This window comes from Neolamprologus multifasciatus, chromosome 22, assembly GCF_963576455.1.
Source record: "Neolamprologus multifasciatus chromosome 22, fNeoMul1.2, whole genome shotgun sequence".
Lineage (NCBI taxonomy): Eukaryota > Metazoa > Chordata > Actinopteri > Cichliformes > Cichlidae > Neolamprologus > Neolamprologus multifasciatus.
This window is the reverse complement of record NC_140459.1, coordinates 22,736,214-22,759,635: the sequence shown is the minus strand read 5'-3', so window position 1 is coordinate 22,759,635 and position 23,422 is coordinate 22,736,214. Positions and strand designations below refer to the sequence as shown.

At 40.7% G+C, this 23,422-nt stretch overlaps 1 protein-coding gene and 1 long non-coding RNA gene across 26 annotated transcripts in view; both read right to left on the bottom strand.

The window, feature by feature from the left end:
- Positions 1 to 23,422, bottom strand: part of adgrb2 (adhesion G protein-coupled receptor B2) — a 265,546-nt gene that overhangs the window by 148,629 nt on the left and 93,495 nt on the right. The gene's annotated exons all lie outside the window — the stretch shown is intronic.
- Positions 443 to 22,252, bottom strand: LOC146493515 (uncharacterized). The gene is made up of 2 exons (XR_014871781.1): positions 7,202 to 22,252; positions 443 to 6,897 (listed from the first exon to the last, which is right to left on the bottom strand). It is a non-coding gene; the product is annotated as an uncharacterized LOC146493515 (long non-coding RNA).

Below are 23,422 nucleotides of genomic sequence, written 5' to 3'. Positions count from 1 at the left end.
TGGTCACTGAAAATGGAGATTTTTAAAAACTCCGGCCAGGGTGGATATTTTTGAAAACTCAGTTTTTGCATTTACGTGTGGATGAGAAAAACGCAGAAAACGCAGCATCAAAGGTGTGCGCATTTTTTGACGTCACACTGTGCGCCACGTTATTGTTTCGGTGAAATGAATTTCTACAATACTGTTACTGTTAATTGTACTCTCTGCAGTGTTTAAATGCTTACATGTACACACACAGTTACTGTCCTTCCACACATACGACTCGGTTCTGCTTCTATACCCCAGCTTTGTTTACTTTTTCCCACCAAGGCTTCTAGACTTCTGATTGGCCAACATTTCTGCACGGTTAGGAATATATCGCCACCTGTTGCGTTGGCATGTTCCTAGCAGCGTTTTCCTTCATTTCTGCCTTTACATGTGGACGGGATTATATTTTAAAACGAAAACGGAAAATCTCAGTTTTCAAAAATACCCGTGTACGTGTGGACGTAGCCTTAGACTCACCAATTAAGCGAACCCCATGCATCTCTTTGGACTGTGGGAGGAAGCCTGAGAGCCCCACATGCAAACTCCACATAGACAGGGCCCCAGGCTGGAATTGATGCCAAGACCTTCTTGCTTTAAGGCAACATTGATAACCACCACACCAATGTGCTGCTCCAACCTTCCTTCAACATTATGAGAACTCTTAACACATTTGATGCAAGAAATAAGTTATGATTTTGCTGTACCTGTCTTTTGCATTGACAACAGATAGTTTTAGAGTTTTCCACGAGTTAACGGACGTGTAGCGTAGTAGACCCAACACCCCTATTTCGCTTGAAGCATCCTACACTTCAGCTTCATGTAAATGAAGAACTGGCAAAATGCAACGTCGTGCAACCAGAATGCATTAGCATGTGCTATGTCCCTGGTCAAGAGGTAACCTACACACAAAATTACTCGGGACTCCCCACTCTTCACCACACCAAAGGAAGGCCCAACCAGGCCCAAGATACTGAACAGCAGTTTATCTGCACATAAACTCACACACACACAAATCAACACGAGGCCCGATTTAGTCCAAACTGCCAAACTGGCGTTGTTTCATTGCGCATACATTTCAAATGATCATGTTTTTTTTTCATCCTCCATGTTCTTCTCTAATTTTCAAATCTTCCAACTCCCACACCAGAGGTTCACGGTTTGTCGTTTTGCCTTACAGCCCCTCTCCCTCTGTCTGTGGCCTTTTTCTCTCTCGGTTTTAAAAAAAGATGAGAATTTAGAAGCATGTTAAAAGGATCGATGTGAGATGAGCTTTGGCTGCCCGCAAGTTTGTCGGAGATAAGTGGTGACCAAAACAATAAACAAAAACTTCCAAAGACCCTCCTACTCTTCCGTAACCAAAATGAAAAGGCAAGCAAACGAGTCCTCTAACCTCAGCACAAAAACATGAAAAATAATTCTCAATAAAAAGGGCCACTCACGCCTACTAATCTGCAATGATGTGCTCAATGTTTACAGTATATGATCAGCATGCTTTTCTTTTTCTTTTTTTCTTACCGGTTACAAAGACTATTTTGTGCCAGCAGCTCACAGCTAACAGCACAAATAGCGGATTTCACTCTCTCAACTCTCGGATTGAAGTTTGAATTCCCAATTATGCTACCTACACAAAACTCCCCGTTCAAATACCAAACTATCTGATGGCTCACTGATAGATAGGGAAGAGGGGAGGAGAGAAGGGTGAAGTGGACTTCAAGAGGCTGTGAACAAATATCACACATGATCATGGATCATGACACATGGATGCCTATACATAGACGACAAACGAGAAGCGTGGAATTGACAGATCCGGTGGGGTTGACCATTAAGCGGGGGCATCTCTCGCTCATGACCACTGAGCCATTAGCGCTATATCGTTCTCATGACTGATTGGTGATATTGAACTTACTGCTTAAATCTGTATAAGCAGAAAAGGAGGGAATGAGCGGGTGAAGGACTCAGAAAGATTATAAACAGAATCAGGTGAACTGTGTCCAAAAAAAGACTTTTTTCCCCAACTGCTGAAGACCAGGGAGGACTATTTTTCTCTTTCTTGTTATTGCGCTCTCTCTTGCTCTCACTCTCTATCTCGCTCCCTCTTTTTTCTCTCTCTCTCTCTCTCTCTCTCTCTCTCTCTCTCTACGTCAGGTCTGCAGCACACAAGAGGATTTAGATGGACACCAGTGCGGAGTCCACTGCAATAGAAAGGAGAAATCAATATAGATAAACCCCTGAGTACTGACCTTTACAAACCACACAATATTGTTTAATGTTCTGAACTGCACTTTAATGGACACGTCATTGCACACTTCATGAAATAGTCTTATCGTCTTTTATCCTTACATTTCCCCTAAACAATTTTAGCTGTCTCTTCATCGTCAGGGGAACCTGTTTCCCACGTATAGCCGGCAGTATCACTTGTAGTCATTAGTAGGGTCGATAATCCTCTGATTGGTTAGGAGCACAGGTTAAGACGTGATATTTTATTTGTAGCGTGGCTGTGCATTAATGTCGTCTGTGGAGCAAAAACACGGCAATGAACAGATCGCTAGTCGTATAGTTAAAATTTGTAAACAAATAGATAGATCAAATAATCACAGGTCATTAGCTCCTGCAGTTCCGGCCTGCTAGTCATTTCAGATTTTTTTTACATTTGGATGAGCTTTCTGATTTCTGTTGGGAGCAGGGATTATATATGCATTTATGTGTGGAAAAACTAAGCATGATACATGCTTAGTAGAGCTAACAGCACAGCTAGCACTGAGGCTTTTTTGGCATTGGCTTTGGACTGTGCGCTAACAAACTGCTAATAAATTAATACAATTTCAATAAATTTCAATAAATATCTGTTATCATGTTTCTTTTTGCCAAACTTATGTCAATCAAACGTAAAATGCAGTTATGTATTTTTGGATGTGCAGAAGCAGAAAAGTTTCCCAGAAGTCTATGGTTTGCTGGTCATTTGAGGATAACCACTTGCTTTCCTAGTTGGAACCCAACTGCTAAGAAGAAGAGAAAACAAGTGGCTCTTGACCATTCTCATCTGCCTCTTTGCCCAAGGCTGTTATCTCATCTCAGCCTCAAAGTGCTAATAAAGTAGCATGTAGAACTTGAAATCCCATTCACATCCCTTGGTGGGCACCTACCAGCATAGAGGCATTCTGGCTGCATCTGAAGGGAGACACGAGCGATATGACAGCAAAGACCATGCAGGCCAGGATGTGGCACGTACACACCCGGAGACACACGCGCACACACATCAGCACAACAGAAGTAAATATAGCTGATAAATAAGCGTCATGCAGTAAAGCACTTTTGAGCCATACAAAGCAGCAGGCAGTGGTAGGGGATTGGGCCAGAGTCAGTTAGAGCCACAGACTCCTTTGTCAGACTGAGCCGGGATTTAAGCCTGCTGGGAGGGCTGTGTGCATGTGCATGTTTGTGTGTGTGTGTATGTGTGGCTGGGAGACTTATTGTAATATGGTAAAACAGCTGTGTTAACTAAGTGAAATGCACAAATAGTAGTGGCACAGAAATGTTTGCTGGTCGCTATCGTTGGCTCTTTTGTTGGGCCGTCTGACCAAACACACTCTCTCCTGCACACGTACAATCACAAAATCGCACACACACACACACACACACACACGCACACACAGAACTATTTCTCAGCCGTACATCAAATCTGAGCTTATAGCTCTCTGGTGCTGTCCATTTACTCCAGGGTCCATCTGGGAGAGCCCAAACTGATAGAAGCGCACCATAATGGACTTTTTATAAGCTACTGGACAGACAGACCCACTCCATCTCTCCCTCTCTCTCTCTGTTACTTCTCCTCTCTCACCTCTTACTCTCTCAGCTAGCAGATATGAAGAGGGAAGCTGAATCTGGTCGGTGCAGGACACTGGCTGGCTGACTACAGGGGCACTCAAGGTCATTTCAAAATGGATTCAGCCCCACAGGCTGACTGGTTTTTTGGTTTCACACCTCCAAATGTATACCCACGTACACAAAAATCAACACGAGCCCCTGTGTAAGTCCAAACTGCCAAATTGGCGGTTTCACTGCACTTACATTCTCAATCTCAAATTGCCCTTTTTGTTTTTCTTTCTCCATATCCTTCTCTTATTAGATAATTTTCAAATCTTCCAACTCCCACACCAGAGTGGCTTGGCCTGTCTTTTTGCCCTCCACCCCCTCTCCCTCTGTCTTCTACCGTGGCCTTTTTCTCTCTCGGTTCCATAACAAGATGAGAATTTAGATGGATTTATAGTTGAGTAGACTCTGAGCGAAGCTGCAGAGCTGCAATCACACCGCAATCGATGAAGGGATGTCTCACACTGGACTGATGAATTACAGATAGTGGTTTAGCATGTTTACGCAGCTGCATCCGTACAGTGCATTTACAATAAGCCAGTGTAGCTGTGTTTGCCATCATGGCTGGAAGCATGTTAACAGGATCAATGTGCGATAAGCTTCAGCCCCTTGTGAGTTTGTTGCAAAGCCAGTGTTTCTGCACTTTGTCCTCTGCATGGACATGATATGTAAAGTTACCACAGCCGCAAGGTGAAAACCTTGGGTCCACATTTAAACACATAGTGTCTGCTATCCCAGCAGTAAGAGGCATAAAGGTTTTATTTTACTTACTTAGATACAAGTGACATTGCTGTTGTCAAACTTGGTGCACTTTTTTTGACTGTAGCTGTAGAGGACAGAATCACTCAGTTTTATCAGTAAATACACTTCCCTGAATTACTTAGCTTAATCCCCCTCTTTTCTCAGGAAGCAGAAGGATCCTCTGGAGACAAAACAAACTCCGGACTTGCAAAAATGTAATTAAATTTAAACATCTAGATTAAACAGAAATGTTTCAAGTACATATAAATTATCCATTGTTATGTTTTTCTGCTTAAGAATTGAAAGCCTGCTGCAATAAAACCCATCCGAGTTTAACCCACCAGCCAATTTGCTACTGATGACTTTTATGGCTGAACAGAATGGACATTTACTTTGGTGGAAATGGATAAGCACATCACACAATGCAGTTCCTAAAGCTAAATGCAAACAGGAAGAAAAATCAAAAATCCACAAAAAGATTCCATCCAGAGATGGAGTTGACCACTGATGCGTACGCTGACAAACGGCCCGCCATGTTCCTGCCAGCTTCCTCAGACTTCTGTGTTTCTGCGATCACAGACTATGCATCTCTCCCAAGTCGATGCAGCTGAAAGAAGGTGTGTACACGACTTCTGCCAGTCCGCTTTTGACTGGATCACTGCACGCATGAAAAGAATAAAGCAAAATAAAATTTGGCCAGCGTGCGTGACGGGCTGCCAAGCTTATTCCACACTTCAGCATCAACACTGGTCCATAAACACTGACAAATGCAAAGCACAGCTCTCATGCTTGATTTGCAGAGACTCATATGTTAATGGAGCCTAACACTGGGGAATTAACTAGGGTTTATGTTGCATATATGGTTCCCACACCTAATGTACTGCATATTTACAAAAGAAATTGGGGTAATATCTAAATGTAATTATATCAGAATTTTAATAAGTTTAATTCTAGTGGAATTATGCCCTTTGTTTGTTCCAGCTGTTTAAGTCAATAAATAACTGCAGGTTTATAGGATTGACAGGTGAACTGCCACACAAAGACCTACAGTTTATATTTGTATTTATTTGTTACACAGATGCTATCCTCATGCTGAATAGTCCTGAATTCCCTACAGCTGTCCAAGCCTTTCATGTTACTGTTAGCCCTGTATGATATGAATTTGAATGTTTTTTGAGAAAAAAAATATAATCCATCAAACTTATTGAGAGCTTAGAGGGGGTTGTTGATATATTAATCAAAAACATATCATTTGGTTTGTTGCCTGAGGGAAACACCATGCTCGAGAGGGTTAGTAGAAGCCAGATTCAGCCACTGAAATCAAATATAGTTTTGCTGTCCACTTTTTTTTCCCTCCCTGTTCTTTCATCTTAACTTCAAAGTCATCATTTGAAGTGGTGGTTACTGCATCAGCATTGTGTGCATGTGTGTGACATCTCTCATTAATATTTAAATTCAATGGTCCTTTATGGCAGTAAGGTTTAAATAAGAAATAATTATTGATACCAGTTGTTTCATATTAATCATAAAGTGCATTTGCAGAATTTTATGTGTGTTTAGGAAATTATTTATGCATTAATAAATAAGATCTGTGAGCAACAAGAACAGTAGATTTGGGCTGATAATTATAAACAAAATATGATTATGTTGTGGTAGTTTAGATTTAAATGCACAGCAGAACCTCTGGACAATTTAAAGTTTCAGATTATCCAAATAACACATACTGACAAGTTGGTGGCCTCTAAATGATTAAACTACAGTAAAGAAAGTGGCACTTGTAGCAGAACATGTCCGCATCCATGCTAGAAGCTTTGTGAGGGTGAATTTAGGCAAATCATCGCCTAGAGCTAAAGTAACATGGTAACAGTGACGACGCTTACAATCCTGTGACATATTAAACATTTTTACCTGGTTTAATATCAGTGTTTGCTGTTTGATGAAGTTTCAACAAATGAAAGTTTAAAATAGTATGCTGAATGGTTCCAATGGTCACAAAGGTTGGAGTGGTTTCTATCGCTACTGTGTCCCAAATAAATAAAAGCTTTTAAACACATAAATCCAGGGGTTTAGTGAATAGTTGATAAAGTCTTCTGTCTCTCCAGCCTCATCTTTGTTTATTTGCATGTTATGCAATATATTAGATGACATAGGACTCAATCAACACTCCTTAAATATCAGTATTTAAGGTCTTTTTACATGTAAGTTTGTTTTACTCTTGCATGACATATACACGATACATATGATAACCCCTCTCTCTGCCTTGGGGTGGCTGTAGCTCAGGTGGCAGAGCGGATCAGCCACTAACCAGAAGGTCAGTGGTTCAATCCCAGGCTGCTCCAGTCTGCATGCCAAATATCCTTGGGCAAGATACTAACCCCATGTTGCTCTCCGATGCATCCATCGGAGTGTGAATGTGTATGAATGTTAGCTACTTAGCACTTAAGTTTAGAAGTGCTTGTGTGAATGGGTGTGATTGGGTGAATGAATTAGCTGTATAAAGCGCTTTGAGTGCTCGGACAGAGTAGAAAAGCGCTATATAAGAACCAGTCCATTTACCATTTGCCTTCATCGTCTTTATTCCTTCTCTTTCTCTACAGTTGCCACGTATAGAATATCACCCTCAACACGCCCCCAAACCAAACTTGGCTTTTCACCGTGACGCGTTTCACAACAGCGTTATGTATGTACATGATGCAGCCACACGAAAAGATCGATTACTGCTCACATTTGCCTCTGCAGTGGGATGCTGTTACCATAGCAACTTCGTCATGCTGATGCTGTAAAGGAGGGGGGCCGTGCAGAACGGTGGAGGGAAGGAGGGAGGGGACGGAGGTGGATTATGAATTAGTGTCCACACTCTGTCGCCGGTCCTGTCTGAGAGGGAGAGAGAGCGAGCGGAGCCGGCGGACCGCTGTTCTCGGCTGCCGTGAAGGACAGCTCCAGTGCTCTTTGTGCTAGAACTTTTGTGTTTCTTTCATTTTGATTCTTCTTTGCTGTTTCCTTCTGCTTTCTTGGTTCGTTACTATTTCTTCTTCTACATTTACTTTTATTTATGTATTCATTTATTTTTAGCTTTCCAACTTTTCCCCACTACAGCATGTAAAGGTTTCACACATGAATGTTTACAGATTAAACTGCAATATATAGACACAACAACCAAAATCATAGCAGCTCTTTTGCCATGTGTTAACTAATCACAACTGCTGATGTTGGTCATACACACCTACACCTGTTCAACTGCTAATTAGCACAAATATCTAATCAACGAATGATATGGCAGCAAATCAGTGCATTTAGACATGGTCATGATGACCTGCTGACGTTTTAACTGACCATCAGAATGGGAGAGAAACGTGAAATTAGTCACTCTGAATGTGGCTGTTCTGAGTCTTTCAGAAACTGCTGATCTGCAGAGATTTCTTGCAGAACCATGTCTAAGATTTAAAGAGAATGGTCTGAAAAAGAGAAAATATCCAGTGAGCAGCAGTTCTCTGAGTGAAGATGTCTTCTTAATGCCAGAGATCAGAGGAGAATGGCCAGACTAATTGGAACAGATAGAAAGACAACAGTAACTCACATAAACACTCTTTTCAAACAAGGTATGTAAGGAGCATCTTAAAACACATACCATATACAGTAGCACACCAGGGTGTCACTCTTGTCAGCTAAAAACAAGAAACTAAAGTTGCAATCCATATTGGCTTAACAAAATTGGATAACAGAAGATTGGACAAAACGTTGCCCGGTCAGAGGGTCAGAACTTGGTGTAAACAACATTAAAGCATGAAAAGTCCTGTTGGTGTGAGCGATATTTTCATGACACACTTTGGGCCACTTAGTATTAAATGAGCATTGTTTAGATGCCACCTCCTACCTGAGTGCTGCTTCTGTTCATGTCCATCCTGTTATGACCACAGTGTATCCTCTAACATGATAACACACCATGTCACACACCTCAGATCACTCGAAATTGGTTTCTTAACCATGACAATTAGCTCACTTTACTCAAATGACATCTTTGGGATAAGGTGGAACAGGAGATTCACACATGGATGTGGAACTGAAAAAGCTGCAGTGACTGTGTGATGGTGCCATGTTAACATGAACAAAAATCTTTCTAGCACTTTGTTATTATTTGCCATGACGGCAGCTCTGAAGGCCAAAATAAACATAATGAACATAAGTATGTTCATTCATGCAAGGCATCGTTTCCTCTTTGCAGTAATTAACAATGAAAAGGCTGGCTTTGTTCTCTGAAAAAAGGAAAAACAGCTACTTAGGGGGAAAAAAAGACAGATCTTTACTTTAGATGCCAAATCTACATATCCAGGCACAAAACGTGGAAGCCAAATCAACCCAGGGCAAACCCTTGCAGGTGGATTTCACGACTCATAAGAGAGCACAATGAGAACAGTCTCAAATAGCCAGACTTTAGTTCTCCACTTCTTAGAAGAGGCAGAAAAAATGATACACCTGCCCTCAGTCTCCTCTCCAGAGTATACAAACACTCACACACCACTCACTTCTGCTCTGTCAACTACCTTTCATCAGTGGGAAGGGTCAGCACAGCAGGACAGAGGGGAAATCTTTTGGGCCTCTTATGCTCAATGCATGTGGACATGCAACACAAGCATGACTACACACAAGCACGCGCAGATTCAGACATGCTTAGTTTGGCTCAGCTGTTCCCCCGATCTACAAGACTTTTTTTGTCATTCCACTTTTGACATGACAACATCAAAAAACCCCTTTGCTCTTTGCAAACTCAACTCCTTTATTCTGTTGGATAAGTGTGTAGATTATACACACTTACAGTTTGCTCCAGCTGATTTTGGGCTTTAATTTAGACATAACAGCTCTTTGCTTGCCCGCTAGTGTGTGTTACGTCTCTCAATATATGTGATTTTCTAGGAAAGCTATGTATTTAGAACAATATGCTAGACAAATGAATAAGATTCCCCGAACCCATTCAAACTAAAAGGCACAAAAATGACTCCACATTCATACAATGATTATTTGTGCATAATGAAAGGTTGCTTTTATAGTTTCAGATCGTAAAATCAGATAGTTGGAATATGGAGACTTAAGTAATGTGCAGTTCAGCTCTTCATATCAACATTAGGAATTTGTAACGGTAAGGTAAATCTCCATCAAGTGACCGCTGGAAGCTCTCACAAGGTGCCTCTGTGATAAAAATGTGTGTTTTTTAGCAGATGATGAGCTTTACTGAGGCACGGCACTGGGGTTACGCTTACATTAGGTGATGAGTGTTAACTGCTTTATTTGTGCATTAGCATCACTGTAAGGCTTTTGTAACTTGTAAATGGTTTCCTGAATGTTACAGCTGTAAAACTATTTTTTTTTACATTGTCACAAATGTGAAATCAGCACCATATGAATATTCTTTAAAGGGTCATTGTACTGTATGGCACGTTAATTGACACTAATACCACTTGCTTCAAACAAGTGACAGTTGCATTGCTTGAGGAGTCTCTCATCTCATCTAATGTTTTTTAGCTATAGACAGCTGTCTCTTATCAGATGTACAAGCCTTATTTGCGGAGCTTAAATGGATCACATTAGATCCCTTTAAAATTTAGTTGTGATTTGCATTGTGATTGCATGTGCATTTCAGTGGGATTAACTCTGCTTTGTGACCATGTTTGTTAAATCTAGGCTTAAAGATTGATTTATAGTCAAGAATTGAAAGCCTGTTGTTTGATTTATACTGGTGCCCTGATGTGTCTCAATCTCTCTGTCACCACAAGTCAAACTGAACAGATCATGCTGGACTTTGAGCTAAAAAGGACTAACTTACTACAGTACTGTGCAAAAATCTTGAACCAACCCGCATGTAATAATAATAAATAATAATACAATTTATTTGTAAGCGCCTTTCAGAACACTCAAGGACACATAATAAAAGCAACATAAAAGCAAGCAGTTTACACAATCATAAAAGCATAAGACATAAAACAAAGTTAAAATTGCAGAGTGGAGAGGTTATGTGGGATAAGCTATTTTGAAGAAGTGAGTTTTGAGTTGGGACTTAAAGAGAGAGAATATTTCTTAAATCAGGAGGTAGGGAATGCAATTGTATTTTGCTAGGAAAGTATTAAATAGGTTCAGCTATTTATTTAAATATGTACAAACATACATGGAAATATAGAATATAAAGAGCCTGAAGTCTCTAAGGGAAGATTTCTTATAAGTGTTCTTTCTTGTAAGCCTAGATTTAACAGTTTCTTTAAGTAGTCTTCAGGAATAGTTATCCAGGGTTCCTGAAGGACATTCAAAGCTTTTCATTGGATGTTGGCTGCCTTTTGTTCTTCTTTCTGTTAAGATGATCCCACACTGCTTCAGTAATGTTGAGGTCCGGGCTCTGGGGAGGCCATTCCATGACCGATAGTGCTCCATTGTCTGTTTTACTGCACTAGCAGTGTGTTTTTGGTCTTTGTTATGCTTAAAATGAAGCCAATGACAATCAAACACTTTCCAGATCGTATTGCATGGTGAATCAACGTCTGATGGTACCACATGTGTTTAGATGTCCATCACTTTTGACAGGATACTAATGTCTGAAATGCAGTCCCAAACCATGAAAGAGCCTCCATCGTGTTTTATAGATGATTATAGACGCTCACTGCTGTACCTCTCTCCTGACCACCTTTGTACACATGATAAATATTAGAACCAAATATTTCAAGACTGGATTCATCCCTCGATAACACCACTCTAACTCTTCTTGACAGCCACCCTTCCACTTGAGATTGAAAAGCAACATGTGTGTTGGGGTCTACATGACCCTAGTACATACTTACCGTCCTTACAAGGTACGCGTTAGACTATTTCATAGATTATACATTTCTACAAGACAAGCTTATTAAAACTATCTAAGACTTCACTTTGCTGTAATTCCATTCTCTAAAAGACATTTTTCTTACTTGCGGTGCACTTTGGTCTACTTTGCATTATCAAATATCTGCCGGGTAAGGTCGAAGATGTACAGTAATGTGAAACATAAATCACAGAGTTCCTCATTCACAATTATTCTTATTTCTTTGGCAGAGGGTATTATTATCTTGCATTAACATATTTGACTCCGACTCTGTTGGCTGCCAACTTTTCCCCGCGGTGTAGTACTTTGAATAATCCCCATAACTGCAGAGGATAGCGTTCTAAAAAACGCAATTGTAACTTTGAACCGGTAGAAACATTATAGATGGTAAAAGAAAAGGAAGGTTTGCGATGGCAGATAACCCTGACACAAACAAGAAGGAGAAATACAGGTGATAGGCAAGAAGAGCTACAGTAGCTACTATATACTACCTGAAAACCTGGTTGTATGCATTTACTTCCTTTATTTGCTTCCTTCCATCTTTTGTTATCTTATGATTTCCTTAGAGTAAAGCACAGGAAAAGCACAAAAATTCCTGCCACAACTGAAAAGCCATACTACTTCCATCATCCCCATAATCCCTCTTTCCACCTTTCTGTGTCCTGTACTGCTATTATCAGCCTCTCTCTCTCCCCCCCCCCCCCCCCCCCCCTTCTGGAATGTGACTCTTGGGAAAGGAAAAAAAAAGGAAAGACTAGTCAACGGCCTTGACCTAAAGCAAAATGGTTCTTCATATCCTTTGTGTGCAGTAGTCCACATGCAGCATACACATACACACACACGTAAACAGACATGTATGTCCTGCACAGAGAACAATGTTCCTCTTAACAGGGCTCAAGGACGGCCAAGGCCTCATAAGATCACGAGATGAGGTGTCTCCGCCCGTTCTTTCCTTCTCTCGCTGTGCAACAAAGTGTTCCAGGCAATTTATTCCAAGGAGAGAAAAAGGTGTTGTGCAGAATGAGCGCCCGGATAAATAGCTGAGAGCACTCAGGCCACAAGGCTAATCGAGAGAGCGGTGCAGTCACGCAGCATGAAGGGGGCCCTGTGCTAAAGAGTTAATTTCAGTTGTGGAAATCGACAGGGCTAATCTGAGTTGTGTGTTCCTTTTTTTTTTTTGTCCCAAGTAGAAATTCTGCATAATGCATACTAGACACTGGGTTGGAATTATAACTCAGTGCTAAGCTAAACGAATATGCCATGAATCATCAAAATAAGGCTCCGTCCTAGATTCCTTCATGAGCATGTGTGGGTGTGCGTGTCTCAAGTGGCGTGAAGCATTTATTCTTTGCAAAACAATTATTAGATTTTAATTTTTCTTTCATTTTCTTTCATTTCATTTTCACGTTTAATGTTGGGGGTTTTTTGGTCATAAAGTCATTTTTTTTAAATTAGAAATTGTATCAATGTATCCCCCTCAAAAAAATAAAAACTTGTGTGTGAGAAAGTAGCTGCACTCTAAATCCCACAGAGAATCAAGGATCTAGTGTGCGGAAGTGGTTGGCTCTTCTGCCATTTTGAACCTATTATTTATTTTAACTGGTTTATATAGGGTCAAGTTCCTTCTTATAAAGCTGCAGTAACCTGGTTAGAATGTGAAATAACACAGAGCATTTTCTAAGACTTGGATGTGGTGGATCAAAAGCTGCTGAAGTGAAGATCGAGCTACAAAGACCCCCTGGAGTTTGGAGAACGGGGTAAGGGTAAGGCAAGAAAATAAAATCGAACTTGACTTCTTCTTGCCAGTACTACCCCTCAGTCTCCAAGTAGATACACCTGTAGTATAAATCTGAAAAGTTGAGGTAGAGGTCATTGAGACATTTTTTATTATGTTCGCCTTTTCACGCAATATTTTAGTAGATGCACCTATGTTATGCATTTCAAAATCCTAGGTGACCTCCTTGAGTTATCCCAAAGTTACAATTCTTGATCTACTTTTTCAAACAAGTGGATGGTCTCAGACACTGAAAGTACACAAGTTCTGGGTCACCTGTATGTCATACCTACAGGTGCCGGCAGTGGAAAACTGTGCTGTGAAGCCCTGGGTGCATAGTATTTGAGCTGATGCTGATGCCAGAGGAGGTTTGAAACAGTTAATGAGTCTAAGGAGTATCGGTGACTTTCGCACCCTATGCGCTTCAACACGACCTCACTCTGTAACTTTATGGTGTGGTTCTTAAATGGTTCCACTTTGCAATAACACCACTTAAAGCTGACTGGAGGGAAGGACTTTCACAAACTGACTTGATGCAATGGTGGCAGCAACTTCAAGAATTTGAGGCTAGTCCTGCTTCTTCATTATTCCATCCACTTTGTGCAATGTACCAGCAAAACAGCCACATAGCATGATGCTTCCACCACCATGCTTTAATTGGTACAGTGTTCTTACATTTGAAAGCTTCTTTGTCTCATCATCATGTTCATGAATATAAAACTGTTCTCCAGAGGGCATTTGGCTTGTGCATATGGGCAGCAGCAAATTTCAGTTGAGTTTGAAGGTGTTGATTTTCGAGCTTCTTGGTGAGGACCCTCTCAATGTATCCAAATTGGGCAACGTACTAACCCCAAGTTACCCTCTGATGCATGTAGAAAAGGCATAGAAAAAAGTGCTTGTCTGAATGGATGTGAATGAGGCATGTTGTATAAAGCGCTTTGGGTGCTCGGGTAGAGTAGAAAAGAACTATATTATAATGAGTCAAGTTACCGTAAATGCAGGTACTGTCATACTTGTATATATAATATTTATTATAACATTAAGGCATCATTTAAGACAATGAAAATATTTCATGTATTTTTAATGCTTTAGTAGGGGAAGACATTTGTAGCATAATGAGGCCCACAAGTCTAAATAGTTGGTGATCCTTTTATGGTAAGATCCTCCTTATAGCCACATCCTTACATCGGAATAAATGGAATCCACTGCTGCCATTACAGAGGATCAACCTTTCCCCTTCTCTCATTTTTAAAATAGAAAAAAACTGTCAGCTGTCACTCCTGTCCCTTCAAGGCAAAAATGTACCAGTGATTTTAGTCACTATCAGTCATTCTTGCACCTTCTTGCTATATGCAGTACTGCCATCATAGGTTTTTCACTTTCATGAGTCTCTGGCTCTTTGCCCCTGCCGGTTCCCCTGACCTACTCCTTGCCATCCATTCCCCATCACCTCTCAATTACACTCTTCTTCTCCTGCCACCCTTCCAGCAGAATGAAAGTGGAAATGTTAGGTGCAACTGAATAAAGTCATTACTTCCTCTGCTCAGTCACTGTCTCATGCACCTATGCCCTCCCCTTGAAGAGAAGAGATTAGACTTTAAGTTTGGCGCGTGGCAAAATTAAAGGCTTGATTTCACTGGGCTACATCAAAGTGCAGAGTGCATCAAATAATATCACAGGGAATTGCAAAACTGTCCAATTTAGCAGGCGTTTGCAGACAAATCAAAGCATATGCATGAGGTCCGATGCTCTTTCAAGTCTAAACAAAAATAGTTTCATAGAATCAGTGCAAGAAAGTCTTGACTTTCAAAAAACAAGAAATATAATCTTTATAAAAATATTTAGCTGCAAAGTATTTCTACACATGTTACTTTGCTTTAAAAGCCACATATAGGCAAATCTTTAGTATAAATGCAATGAGTTAAAAAACAATGAACAACATTGTATCAGCAAAATGCTAAATGTTGTTCATTTTTATGCCACAGTTGCACTCTGAGCTAATATCTAACATCTAATATCTGATATCATTTCAGTGTGTGTTTGTGGGTGCCATCTAATCCTAAGTGAACAACCTGTTAAATATATCTTTTAATGATGTTTGAAAGGTAGGTGGAAACTTGCTGAATTTGCCATCATCACATTGCATCATTTCATGCAAATTTACTCTGCCACCACAAGTAAATATTGCTCTGCCCACCTCATTACATCGCATCCTCCTACATTCTTTTTCTTTTAACTCACGATTGACATGTGCATGCATGTGTGGTTGTGTCTGTTTGTGCGCGCGTGTGTGTACTTCATGTGCTTGTTTCAAAAGACTGGCAAAAAATGGATGAAGAATAAATGTAAAAGCAAAATGCATCAACTGCACAAAACGATCTGCTTTGGTGTTTTAAAATGCTGACATTGATTAACTTTCAGGTATAGTTCTACTTTGAAAGCTAACAAATCTCTCCCATTCACAATTATTACCTGTAATGTTTACAGCGTTTCTGATGTGGCTCTGTTACAGCGTTCCTCTCTATTAACTGTTGTTTGGTATCCATAAATCTTTCCCCAGAATTTCCTCTGTCAGCTAAATGCTGTGCTGATTAATCACTTGATTACTTCTAGCCAATATTCATTGGATTAACCTTGCCATTTGCCTCCGGCTTCCCGGAGAACAATAATCTTGGGGGAAGAGCGTCATGACCAAGAGACTGGTTCTGTGGGAGGCTCTGCCATGGAAGGTCAGGCATCTTTGCGTCATCTTGGAGAAATCACAGACACACACAGCTGAGGGACAAAGAACACTGAGCTCCTTCTTTCACAACAGAAAAAGACACAGCAGTACAATCCTTTGAGAGCATGTTGAAGCTGGGAAGAAAGCACACCTTAAAAACTGAAGAAAAAACAAAAAGAATCCCGACACTGGCCAGGTTTCTTTTTTAGTTTTATGACCCTCTTTAAACCTGAAGTGTTTCAGTAAAAAGAGAAAATGATGCAACAGATATATCAGCAAGCCTGTGTTTTGGTACATCAAGACACACTTTTCAGTAACTCATTTCTTGTGAAGATCCACTTGGCCTGGTTGAGCGCCGGTACACCTAGAGACATTTGACGATGATTGCTGTCATACGTCTCACTGAACTGACCGCCACAGCTTCACAAACAGTACTGGGGATCACAAACGCACAATGAAAACCACACTCACACATGAGTAAAAGTATGTAATGAAAGTCTTAGCTCTATCTGTGACCCCTCAGGAGAAGAATGTCAAACATAAGGCCCGGGGGTGTGAATCGGCCCGTCAAAGATTCCCCACTGAACAATGTGAAGGAGGACATAAATTTGAGATGTGTAACTGTATTTTCCTAAGTCTTATAACATTTCCTACTGATAAGAAACTCCCCCAAGATAATTCATACAAAACCAAAGTAAATCAGTAATACATAAAGAAGTAAATAACAGAAAATTCCTGTTTTTTCACTATCTACTGTAGAAATGTATGATTTTACAGTGGGCTCACAGGCTCAAGAGACAAGCTTTTTTGGAATATTACACTTTTTTTTTTCAATTCAAGCCCAAAGCAGCATTTATTTTTATCATGTGTAAAAACTGAGATGTAATATTTAAATTGGACTTTTTTTGGTTGTTGAAGGTAACTAAAATAACTAAAGCTTGTGTGGCTATGTGTACATAGATGACTTAAGTGAAAATGAGAGGATTCCACAAAGTGCAAGATAGAAAACATGAAAAGCAAAAAGGCAATTGAAGAACAGGTGGGGAAAAAAGAAATTGGGTGGATGGGAGTGTGTACTTAACTGATATTACCTAGTGATTAAACACTTTGGAGGTGGAGAATGTAGAGAGCTCAAATAGCTGCACTTAAGTACTTGAAATGGTGAATGTACTTAAATGACGCTTGAAAAGGCAAAAAAAAAAAAAAAAGTGCAGCGAGGTGCAATTAACATAGTTGACTAAGTGCAACTGAGAGTTTTTTCTTTTAAAGTTTCAGCAATTGAAATGCAGTGTTGTAGGATCAACATCAACTTAAAAAAAACAACCTTAGAGTTTACATGTGTCAGCCCTTTGGTGGTTTAAGGTTCATTAGAACCGTCACTGCTGTAACAACCCTTTAAGCCACGAGGTTCAAAGGGATCAGGGCAGCTGTCCGAGCAAGCTATTACAAAGCAGCATCCACCTCAATTACATCAAAGCCAACAGCTGTCTGCGTGCAAGTGCCTCTTTTTTTTTTTTCTTCATCTACACTTGCTGCTGTGCGCTCACGATTGTGTGAGCCTGCATCAGTGTGCGTGAATGTGCCCGGGGAGAGGGTAATGAGGACCACTGGGGCTAGTTTAAACAACCAGGGTTCACTAGCGGAGAAGTGAGCTGGAGCTCCAGTGCTCCCTGGAGCACAGACAAAACCAGAGCAGCTTCCCATTCTTATAATCTCCAGTGCACGTTACATCAGGACTCAGCCAGATGGGTAAAACCGCTCACCCTCGACCCCGAACTCTTGCAGGACTGGCACTTCCAGAAATTCAAGGAAAGGAGTTTAGCCATGTGGTATTGACTAGTGGAAGCTCCACTAACTTTCCAGTGCCACACTGTGTCCTGTGGAGCTACATAAGGCTTCTCTGCTTTAGCATGTTGCAGGGTACACAAGCCATTTGCAAAGAATAAAGTAAAAGCATGTTCAAAGTATACTTAATAAAAAAGACCTCTTCTTTAATAACAGCTAATATTTTGGAATTTAATCAATTCATAACTGTCATGGCATTTTTCCTAGGTAAAAATGAATTATTTTTTATGTGGCAATGCTTTCCCAAGGGGATGTTTAGATATGTTCAGCATCCTAAAACCTCCCAGTGACACTTCAAATTGTCTCCATGCCACCTTTATGAAAATGAGAGGTGTATCTGTAAAACCATTATCGTGTTTACTGGTTGGCTGTTTGATCCCTGGACCCTCTGGTCTGCATGACAAAGTATCCTAGGGCCAGGTACTGAACCCTAAGTTGTTCCTGATGCTTTCATCTTAGTGTGAATGTGTGCGAGAGTTAGATAGACATAGAAAAAAAGAGCTTGTGGCTATGAAAGGGTGATTGGGGCACGTTGTATAAAGTGCTTTGAGTGCTCAACCAGAGTAGAAAAGATCTATGAACAAACCAATCAATTTACTGTGTGAGATGGTTTTCCCAGCTGAGATTGTTTTTTTTTATAGCAGCCCAGGATTATTTTTTTCTGCATCCTGTCCAAACAGCATCCTCTCTGTGTGACATGTTGGTTTTGCAAACGTAATCTGACATCTGAGCAAAGCCAAAACAATTTTAGATTCCAGCTGAGATCATGGCATTTTTACCTCTGCAACTTTTCTTTGCAACAACAACAACATGGTTTTATGTAGCCGTGAACATTAAAAGTCTTTATTCAACATCTACCGCAACAGCTAGCACTTTTTGGCCTCAGGTGCAGTACAGCTATAACAAACCTTCAGTTTAGCTTATTTGGGTCCAAATTTAAGAGAAGTTCTGCATATGAGAGCCTCATACTTTTACTCAAAGTATTTCTGATTGGTCACTGTTTGCAATCAATTTTTAACTGTTGTGTTTGTTTTACGCACACAAGTGTAAATTCTATTCATGTAGCCTTTTTGCTACTTTGGAAAATAAAACGATAGCTATTAGACCTGGCTACTTAAATGGAAGCAATGTGATTTATTACAAGTGCAATTAATGAGCTAAATGACAATGACAGTGACATCATTAGTGAAATCATTACAACTGGAATTATTATAACCGAATAATACGCTAATCAGCATCAATATTGAGGAAATGATTAGATTTGCCTTAATTTGATAAGAGGAGTGAAGGACCTGGTTAATAATAGACGTGTGTGTGTGCATGCTAAGGTTATATAACCTTAGTAGTTAACACCAGTATTTTAACCTTCATTTAAACTACCGCTGCTGAAGGCTGTGCTCCAATATACACATGTGCACAGGTACACATAGCGTACAAACAGGCTTACACAACTAAACTCTCTCTCTCTCACACACACACACACACACACACACACACACACACACACACACACACACACACACACACACACACACACACACACAGTAGCCTCATCACCTTACATTGATTTCCCGCTGGCCAACCAACTGCTTAGCCATCTTTGTGGTGACAGGTTGACCCATGAGGCCTGTTAGGTACTTGCACGCACGCACACACACGTGCACACACTCGGACACACAGGGAGCTATCCTGCAGCCTTTAGGGAACTCCCCGAAGCATTTATTGACCAGAGAGAGAAAGTGGCTATTAATCTGACAAAGGCTTAAAAGCCTGCCACCGTCTGTTTGTTTGTGCATGCTTGTATGACATGTCGGTACATGCAAATGCAGGTGTTTGTGGCCTGCTATTTAATGCATTTAACAGATGCATGCTTTACACTGTGCATATTTGTCTTTGTTTGCATTCCTAAAGGAGTGTAATGGTCCTATGTAAAGATCCACTTAACAGATAAATCCAGTTGGAATTCAACAAAAAAAAGAAGGGAAATTACTCTACATGTGTTACATAATTAGCTGTGGTGCCAAAGGTCTATAGTTTGGCCCCCATGACACCATTTAAAACATAAGGTGAGCTTTTCTAACCTCCATTCCAGCAAATTACCATCATCCTGTTACTTCTGCCAGTTCAACACCCTAGAGGCAAACCTCCAAGCCTGACAGAGCAACAAGATAATGAGAGAGCCGAGAGAGAAACAGGGAGGCGCAGGAAGAGCAAGAGAGAATGAAGGACACACAATATATTGAAAATGCCCGTCTCAGTGCGTGCATCTGTGCGTGCACTTGCGCCTTCATCCATCAATTAAAGTCTCAACTCTAAGATCCCTCGCTTTTCATCTTGGCAACAAAGAAAAGCAAAACTTATTTGTTGAGCATTAAAAATCCATGCCGCGGGAACACCGGTTGCCATGAGGTCAGAGATGGCGAGGGAGACAAAAGATCTGTCTTATGTTGTTGCATTTCTCTGCCAAGAACATCAACTTAGAGGAATTTGTCTCCGGAGCCTTGTTATTGTCAACTCACTGTTCGGGGCCCACTGTGCTCTGAAGTGTCACAACAATACAAAAGCATACACAAGTGCACAAACGTACGTAATTTTCTGTTGGCTCAAAACATCATCGCTGTCTTTTTTTTGTTTTTATTTTAGTACGCTCTTTGTGTCAGTGTGTGTGTGTGTGAGTGTGTGCGTGCCTTTGGCGTGTCCTTTGTGAATGATGGCTTTGCTAAAGTGCTGCGAAAAGAAACATTGGTTTTCTACGCCTTTGATTCATTGCTGGTGTGAGAGAAATTTGCATAGCAGGCAGACTCGGGGCAGATCTGGGCTCTCGTTAGCCGGGTGGCTGGATACTTCATCATTATCATCAGGCTTGTGCTTTGGTTCCAGCCACTCTGCCCTTGCTCATAATCTTCAAGAAGTCGTTGCAGAAGGCAAAACAAAAAAACAATAAAGGTCTCGAACAAATTAGGCAATGCACTGTGTGAAAGCCACTAACTTATTTGGTTGCTTGGTGGTAACTCGTGCGGAGTAGGTTTCGCCTCTCAGCTTGTTTTTTCTCTCTATCGTCTATAGTTTTGGCAGTGGCATCACGGATACAACTTAATAATAATTATTCGTTTGCCAAAATGTCTTAGAAATGTACAGCGCTCCTGAGAGGTCAAAAACTGTCACACAAGCAAATAGAAAAGTGCTGTGAAAACTCACAACAGAAGTGTTTTTGGGGAGAGAATAACATGACGGTAAAGCTGCTTAAGTGACAAGCTAACAGCTAGTTAGCTAAAACATGCATCTACAGTATTATAAACACACATTACTTTGCATCCCTTTCTCCCTCACGACACAAATGAATCCTCCGCTTCTTTTAAGTGTCTCGTGGTGCAGTCCTACACATCTTTCTCTTTCTGTCACTTCAGCTGCTGTTCTGTCATGTTATTGTCTCCACAGAAAAAGGCTTTTATTGACCTTCTCTTGTATTTTCTGTGCCTTTGCAGCTTTTTTGGAGTGCATTTGACCTCTCGGGGCTGCCATAGCAACATGTAAAACAACTGAAGTTTGAAATGGAAGAAGCAAATTGGATGAACAGACAGGTATGCCTGGGTTTTTTTTTTTTCCTCCAGCTCTCCCTGACAGGTTTGCTGCAGTCCTTTTGGGGACAGGGCTTGTTATAGAGGACATGCTGACGAGTGTCGATCGATACTAACTCCCAAACCGCAGCATCAGTCTGTGAGCTGTGCTTGTGTGAGTGTGTGTGAGCGTGTGTATGTATGTGTGTGGCATCTACATGTCTGTTGTTGTATAAGAAAGGTATCTGGCTTTCAGGACAAACACAGGCAGGTGCTGCTGTCATTCATTTCATTTTGCCCTTGAGGGTGTCAGTTCTCCTTGCATTGGTGTCTGGGCACCTGTGTGTCTATGTGTGGTGGATTTACATATCACTTTATTGGAGATTATATGGACAGCTTCCATGGCTATTTTTCCTCTATGAATATTTTACCATCATATAAACAAAACACAATTTCAAGGCAGCTGTGCACATGGTCGGACTGGGGAGGCTGAGGGGAAAAGTGACCACGTCCCACTTATAGGTCAGGATTAGAGGGAAGGTTAGCACAAACACATCGATTTTCACATTGGAAACTTTAACAAAATTTGCATTCCAAAACACCTATCGGGCTCCACCTGGCAATATTTGAGTAACAATTGGCTGCAGTAGCATGAAAGTACCTGCAGCTGGGTACAAAGGAAAGGAAAACGAGACTGAGATGGAGACTAAGAGTGTTTCTTCTTTCCTGAGTCTTAAATCCGCCATGGGTAACTACTGGAGTGTGACAGTAGGCTTATAACAGCCAGTGTGTCGATAAATCCCAAGTGCATTTATTTCCTGCAAGACCAGGAAAGCATACCTCACTTTACAACCCCCCCCCCCCCCAAAAAAAAAAACAACAACAACAACAACAAAAAAGAACAAAAATGCAAGGCCACCCCCCCCCCCCACACACACACACACCCCTTTTCACTAATTTGGCCTGTTATTTATATATTAATAAGGTCACATGTGTCGTAAACTTTCATCCCAAGGCAGGATTACAACAATATAAATTTGAATTAATATGAATTGTTTCTAGTCTCCTGGCATCTTTTTTTCCTTTCATTTTGCAACTCTCTTTCAACTCTGTTGTGTATTTATTTGATGAAAATTGTCTTCATTTGCATGATGGCATCCACACTGGCTCGCTGAAACATTAGACAGAATTGCTAGTGATTAAGTTCGCTCCTGCAAACATCCCATCAGTATAGTCAAAAAAAAGAAGAAGAAAAAAGGCCAATAAAACACTAATGGTTGATGCAGAATTATTTAAAAAAAAAAGCCTAATGGGATCATTATTCAAAGTCACTCAGACAATTAAGCATAACATATTTACATGTATTTGAAGTATGAAAAGAGTCGGAGCAGCCTCTGAATCAACGCAACCTCTGCAATGGAACGTCTGTAATTGGACACAAGCCTGTGACTGTTCTTCTGTTCTGTTTTCTTGTTTCAGTTTTGATGATCACATTAAAGCATTTCAATCAAATATTATAAGCAGCAAGGTTCCTTTTATGTAAGATTCCGATTACACGAAGAAACGAGGAGATCAAAAAAGGAGCAGAAACAGGAGGAAACTGTTCTGGGAGTCGGCTGCTCTGTAAAAACACACAAAAAACCTCCCAAAAGCAGAAATATTATTTCCTGTCAAGAATACTGGTAAAAAAAAAAGAAAGAAGGAAGTAAAAAAAGAAAAATTAAAGTACTACTGACCACTACCTAAAATGCCCTGACATTCAGTTTTCCAGCATGTGCACTTGTGTAGTTGACCATAGTGTCTCCCCACTGCTCTGTTTCTATTACATGCAGATGATAACATCTATAACTGACATATAGGGAAGGAGGCCAGGGTAAAAGGAGGAAGGAGAGGATTTACTGCTCTCCTGGAAACTGTCTGAGGGGGAGAGTTATCTTGGAAGCAAAGAGCCATGGATGAGCGGAACAGAATGACGGATAGCGAAAGTAAGGGATGCACAGGAAACCGACCAGCACACACACACACACACACACACACACAGGCAGACG